Below are 6,648 nucleotides of genomic sequence, written 5' to 3'. Positions count from 1 at the left end.
CAATTGGCCAGTTAGTTTCCTAGCGGTAGATAGGTCGGTGCTGTTTTGTGTTGTAATTTACGCTAGACCAGTGGTTTTTTGATGGTTGAGAGTAGGTTTAAATGTGCAAAGATTGGAACTGAAAATAAAATATGTTCAATAGTTAAAACTATGTAATCATCTTTTATTCATCCAAAGGGCAACGGGGTTATTGGATGGTCGAGTGATAGTGATAATGTTGATAATGGCTTCCTTAAATCAAATTCAACAACAAATTTCATTCACCATTGTTCTCTGTATATTCGATTTTGAAATGGTCCAACACTGTCTTATTCTTTAATTCCTAGCTCCAGAAAATTCTCATGAATTCTCCAAACTTATATCCTTTGTACTGAGCCGGATGTTGTTCATCAACCAGGGACGCTGCAGGGGCAATGAAGGCATCATCCGAGGGGCCATAAAACGTAGGAATTGATATACGTGCAGCAGATGCATTTGTTACTGCTCGATGTTCCACACTTCTGAATCTACCATTTCTCACAACCTGACAAATTATTAGCATTAATAATAACATTGTCAAATTCCCATTGTTCACAACCTGATAAATTATTAGCATTAGCATTAGCATTAACAATAACATTGTCAAATTTTCAGGAGGAAATAAAGTATTGGATCTGCTCTTGCTCTTGTTAAATACCTGCAGTTGATCTCCCATATTAACAACGAAAGCGTTGGGTATGGGTTCTACAACAACTCACTTTCCATTTCTGAGTACTTGCAGACCACTGACCTCGCCTTGCATTAAAACAGTGATGCCACGCGCATCTGAATGGCGTGGTGTGCCAAGAGTAATATCCGGTTTCGGACATGGAGGATAGTACATTATATCCATGAGTTGGGTGTGTTTTCCGAAGATTCTGTCCAAGTAACTAGAATCGAGCCCTAGAGCTTCAGAAATGGCAGCCAGCAGCCTTAAAATCAGAGCTCTCACCTTCATAGCGTAGTTGCCTGCGATCTCTCTGTATAAAAGCATATGCAAGATAAGTACTTCTTGTTGTTGCAATATCGTTCCTCCAGAGTTTGGACTTCTTTTATTTACCCTCTATTGAATCTGGCATGCTCGGTCTTCCATGGGCATTTCGAAGAATTCTTTGGCAATTTCCATCATGCTTTTCATGGTTCCTTCTGGTACGCCATGTTTCACTATCTGCACTCACTTAGATCAACCAGAAGATATGTGGCCATAAAAAAGAATAGTACATACCCTCAGATATGAAACTTGAACGATCTAATTAACACATCAGACTGACATTAAAAATATAGATTAAATAATCCTACAACTCTGAAAGTAATAGCCTCAAAAACTTCAGGAATAGAAAACTGATAAGAAATATTCTAGAATATCCATGGCAAGCTTAATTTGTAACATAGGGCCTTTTTGGTGTGCGTAGAGGATAATCCAGAGATATTAAAAGAAAAGCACTGGCAAGAGAAGGGGGATCGAAGTATGATGTACCTGGAAAAATCCATCTTCCTCGCACGCATGGCGGATTTCTTCAACTACCCTTGTTCTGTTGGGGCCATCCAGGTCCTGGAGATCCACCACCGGAATGCTCTCAGAGTAAGACACCTCAGACAGGTGGGGGCGTTCACTGGGAGGCAGGATATATTTATCTTCAACTTGAAGATGATTTATTCCATTGGACAGCAACTTTTCGACAGCATTCACATCCTGGGTCAGGACTTCTTCCATTGTAGATGGCATATTTCTTTCTCGAGTGCTGTAAAATTGGCAGTGGCACCTACCTATTGCTGTGCAAAACTAAACTTCGATTCGCACACCAGAAATAGGATATCAGATGATGGGCAAAAGAAGAGTGAACATTTAAGTGCGTGCATGTAGATCTCTGCAAATGAATTGAAAAGACATCCCCATGTTAAAGTTTTCAATATACACTATACAGTTTTACTACTATTTTTTACTCTCTTTCTTTTAATTTTCAGAATCGAAAGAGAGGATGTATTACATTTAATGAATAGCAAAAGAATTTAAAAGAAGAATTATAAATTCTGGTTATGTTGTTCAAATTCACAGCAAGAGCACTTTGGCATCATTTTCGATTTTCTGAATGTGCTATGCATGGCTATCGCGGTGCACAAGTTAGCCCAAGCAGTGAAGATTTCACAAGAGTTGTAGGCTTTGGAAGACAAGTCAGAGTGGAAAATGAGAATCCTTACAAGGTCTGGGCCATCCCCATAATGTACAAAGTTCAGAATTTTAGGCTATATCAATGGTTTTGTTAGGGTTTTTGAGGGGTTTCGGTGGATTTTATTTTTGTTTATTTTCTTCTTTGGATTTCTTCAAAGACCATGTAATAATCCTGTTGATGGTAGAGCTATATGCTGGTAACTGTCCCTGGGCTTGGTATTTGATGTTCTGTAAACTAGTCTGCTTTTTGATCTGGATCTCTGTTGCTCTCGATGAGCTCTCTGTTGATCTCTTTAATTGCAATCTGAATATGCACTATACGGTTTTACTATCTCATCGTTATGGTTTCTTCCGTAAGTGTTTTTAAAAATGACACGTTTCACGAAATGGTTTTGGTTTCTGATGTCACATAGACACTTTTTTTTGGTTCAACTATTCTGTAATGGTCCCCTGCATAAGGGGGTTGGGTTTTTATGTCAGGTCTGTGTATCATAGTGTTTGTTCTGCCACTGCCATACTTGTCATTAATGTTGTGTAATGGGTTTCTGCATGTTCTATTTCGAATCGATACTTCTGTAACATTGGGCTGGTTCTGCTATTTGAGCACTAAATACGTTCACATAAGGCACATGTCAAAGCATGTCAATGCTCTCGTACACACAATTGGCCAATTAGTTGCCTAACGGTAGATAGGTCGGTGCTGTTTTGTGTTGTAATTTAGGCTAGACCAGTGGTTTTTTGATGGTTGAGAGTAGGTTTAAATGTGCAAAGATTGGAATTGAAAATAAAATTATGTTCAATAGTTAAAACTATGTAATCATCTTTTATTCATCCAGAGGGCAACGATTTTATTGGATGGTCCAGTGATAGTGATAATGTTGATAATGGCTCCCTTAAATCAAATTCAACAACAAATTTCATTCACCGTTGTTCTCTGCATATTCGATTTTGAAATTGTCCAACACTGTCTTATTCTTTAATTCCTGGCTCCAGAAAATTCTCATGAATTCTCCAAACTTATATCCTTTGTACCAAGCTAGATGTTGTTCATCAACCAAGGACGTTGTAGGGGCAATGAAGGCGACGCATGGTCGATTTCTTCAACTACCCTTGTTCTGTTAGTTCCATCCAGGTCCTGGTGATCCACCACCAGAATGCTCTCAGAGTAAGACACCTCAGACAGGTGGGGGCGTTCACTGGGAGGTAGGATATATTTATCTTCAACTTGAAGATGATTTATTCCATTGGACAGTAGCTTTTCGACAACATTCACATCCTGGGTCAGGACATCTTCCATTGTAGACGACATATTTCTTTCTCGAGTGCTGCAAAATTGGCAGTGGCAACTACCTATTGCAGTGCAAAACTAAGCTTCGATTCGCACACCAGAAATAGGATATCGGATGATGGGAAAAAGAAGAGTGAACATTTAAGTGCGTGCGTGCAGATCTCTGCAAATGAATTGAAAAGACATCCCCATGTTAAAGTTTTCAATATACACTATACAGTTTTACTACTATTTTTTACTCTTTCTTTTAATTTTTAGAATCGAAAGAGAGGATGAATTATGTTTAATAAATAGCAAAGGAATTTAAAAGAAGAATTATAAATTCTGTTTATGTTGTTCAAATTCACGGCAAGAGCCAATTGGCATCATTTTCGATTTTCTAAATGTGCTATGCATGGCTGTAGCGGTGCACAAGTTAGCCCAAGCAGTGAAGCTTTCACAAGAGTTGTAGGCTTTGGAAGACAAGTCAGAGTGGAAAATGAGAATCCTTACAAGGTCTGGGCCATCCCCATAATGTACAAAGTTCGGAATTTTAGGCTATATCAGTGGTTTTGTTAGGGTTTTTGAGGGGTTTCGGTGGATTTTATTTTTGTTTATTTGCTTCTTTGGATTTCTTCAAAGACCATGTAATAATCCTGTTGATGGTAGAGCTATATGCTGGTAACTGTCCCTGGGCTTGGTATTTGATGTTCTGTAAACTAGTCTGCTTTTTGGGCTTGGTATTCGATGTTCTGTAAACTAGTCTGCTTTTTGATCTGGATCTCTGTTGCTCTCAATTAGTTCTCCGTTGATCTCTTTAATTGCAATCTAAATATGCACTATACGGTTTTACTATCTCATCGTTATGGTTTCTTCCGTAAGTGTTTTTAAAAATGACACGTTTCACGAAATAGTTTTGGTTTCTGATGTCACATAGACACTTTTTTTTGGTTCAACTATTCTGTAATGGTCCCCTACATAAGGGGGTTGGGTTTTTATGTTAGGTCTCTGTATCATCGGGTTTGTTCTGTGACTTCCATACTTGTCATTAATGTTGTGTAATGGGTTTCTGCATGTTCTGTTTTGAATCGATACTTCTGTAACGTTGGGTTGGTTCTGCTGTTTGAGCACTAAATGCGTTCACTTGGCCAATTAGTTGCCTAACGGTAGATAGGTCGGTGCTGTTTTGTGTTGTAATTTAGGCTAGACTAGTGGTTTTTTTATGGTTGAGAGTAGGTTTAAATGTGCAAAGATTGGAATTTTAGGCTATCTAAGCGGTTTTGTGATTAGACCCATCTCCAGTATCTCATGGCAACTCAAGCTCAAGCCTCAACAAGCAACCATCAAGAGCATTCTGAGTCTTTCTCCACCCCCAGTTAAAATGCAACTCAGTTCCTGCTGCGTTAGCTCTTTTAAGTCATTCTCTTTCCTCTCAATTTTCAATTACAAGCCCACCTTCAATCACATAAAACATTCATACTCTGTCAGTGAACGTACACCCGATTCAATAACCCACAACTTCAACACCTTTTAGATCACCTTCAAAAACCTGGGTATTTCTCAGTTGATATATGCACAGCACATAAACAACATTCTCAAGGATGTGGGTAAGCAAACTCTGTCAATGGCATCCATGCTCTTGTTCACCTCTCTGATTCAGCAAGTCCAGTTGACACCATCTTTACAATTACCCAAATCCTGAACTCAGACTTTCAATCCAACATGGACTCAAAAGAACCAGAGGCATACAAACATTAAGACCTTAAATTATTTACAAAATGTAGGCCACCATTATACCATTTAATGGGAGAATAATGAGTACCCATCAACATCATTACCATAGGTTTCTCCCATAAAATGGTTTTGGGGTCAATGTCAATAGTCAAAATATCATCTACATAATACTCAACATTTTTTATATTCCCTTCTCATGGGATTTAATTTGAAGAGCTACACTTGATTCTTTAAGACAATTTAAGTACATATAGGTTATAGTTTTAATGTTATAGTTAATGTGCTAAGTATTAAAGTTTATGTGTTGTGACATTTTAGGAGTTACAATGTCTTTATGATGACAGTGTACTACGGGGCATAATTTCTAGAATTCATTGTGTTAAAGATCATAGTGCACTATGGTTTACCTAATTTTAGAGTTAGTATGTTAAGGATTATAAAGTAATCAATGTCATTTTTTCTTAATGGTAATAGTGGTTAGAGGTTGCATTTTGGAAGGGTTTGTAATTCTCTAAGAGTGATCAAAGTATATTATGGTTTATATGGGATATGGGACATATAAGTATTTTGACTTTCATAATGGTTTTTGGTTAAGACACATTGTATTTCATATTATAGTGACCATAGTGGTGAAAGGTTACATTAATAAAGGGAAAAAATTAGTGGGGCTAATATATAGTGCAATAAATATGAATATCTAATAATAAATTTATTATAAGTATTTTTATTCTTCATGAAAGTATTATTTTGTTGTATTTTCATTCTTCAATTTATGCCTTACTGCATTTCCTTTGCAACATTTGGTGCAAATGCTAGTTTAAATAAATTGCACTTACCCACTCAAAATACACCCACTTTTTTGCTATCATCAAATTGTACGGGGTAACAGACTCAAAACATGGATGCCCGTGTTGAACTAACTCCTCAACAAAGCGATTCACCATATGATAGACGAAGCAATTCCTTTCCATTTAACGTCCAACAACCAAGGATTTAATGCGGTAACACATTTCGTAACCTGGTAACCTGGCGATTCAAATTTGGCGGCAAGGTGGACCGACCCGAAGCAATCTCAATTAAAAACGCTTTTCCATTAAAAATGTTTTCCTACTTATCAAAAAGAAAATACCAACTTGGAAAAAATATATTAATAATAAATAAATAAAAAACAATAATATAATCTATGTAAATTTTATGTAATAGTTTTGTTTCATTCTTGTTTTCTTTCTTTCATTGAAGCTAACATTGGGTCATCTACCTATTCTCATTTGTTCAATTCTTTTTAGGTATCTTATGAGCCGCACCATAGTAATTGCTTCAATGGAAGTTGCTCCTGTTTCACTCAAGCATTTTTGGATTTTTTCAATTTGTTTCCATTTTGAGACGGGAGTGCTGCTAGCCTATAGTTCACACCCATATAGCATCACTGGACAAACTACGAGTCAAAAAGCACTTTAAT

The 6,648-nt window shown here is 37.1% G+C and overlaps 2 pseudogenes; both read right to left on the bottom strand.

The window, feature by feature from the left end:
- Positions 1 to 322: 322 nt before the first annotated feature.
- Positions 323 to 976, bottom strand: LOC149210743 (protein DMR6-LIKE OXYGENASE 1 pseudogene; annotated as a pseudogene).
- A 105-nt stretch (positions 977 to 1,081) lies between these two features.
- LOC149210742 (protein DMR6-LIKE OXYGENASE 1 pseudogene) lies at positions 1,082 to 1,732 on the bottom strand (annotated as a pseudogene).
- Between the last annotated feature and the right edge of the window lie 4,916 nt (positions 1,733 to 6,648).

Source organism: Pinus tabuliformis, chromosome 1_2 (assembly GCF_031772625.1).
Source record: "Pinus tabuliformis cultivar Carrire ecotype Pingquan chromosome 1_2, CPIR1, whole genome shotgun sequence".
Taxonomy (NCBI): domain Eukaryota; kingdom Viridiplantae; phylum Streptophyta; class Pinopsida; order Pinales; family Pinaceae; genus Pinus; species Pinus tabuliformis.
This window is presented reverse-complemented; position numbering and strand designations above follow the sequence as displayed.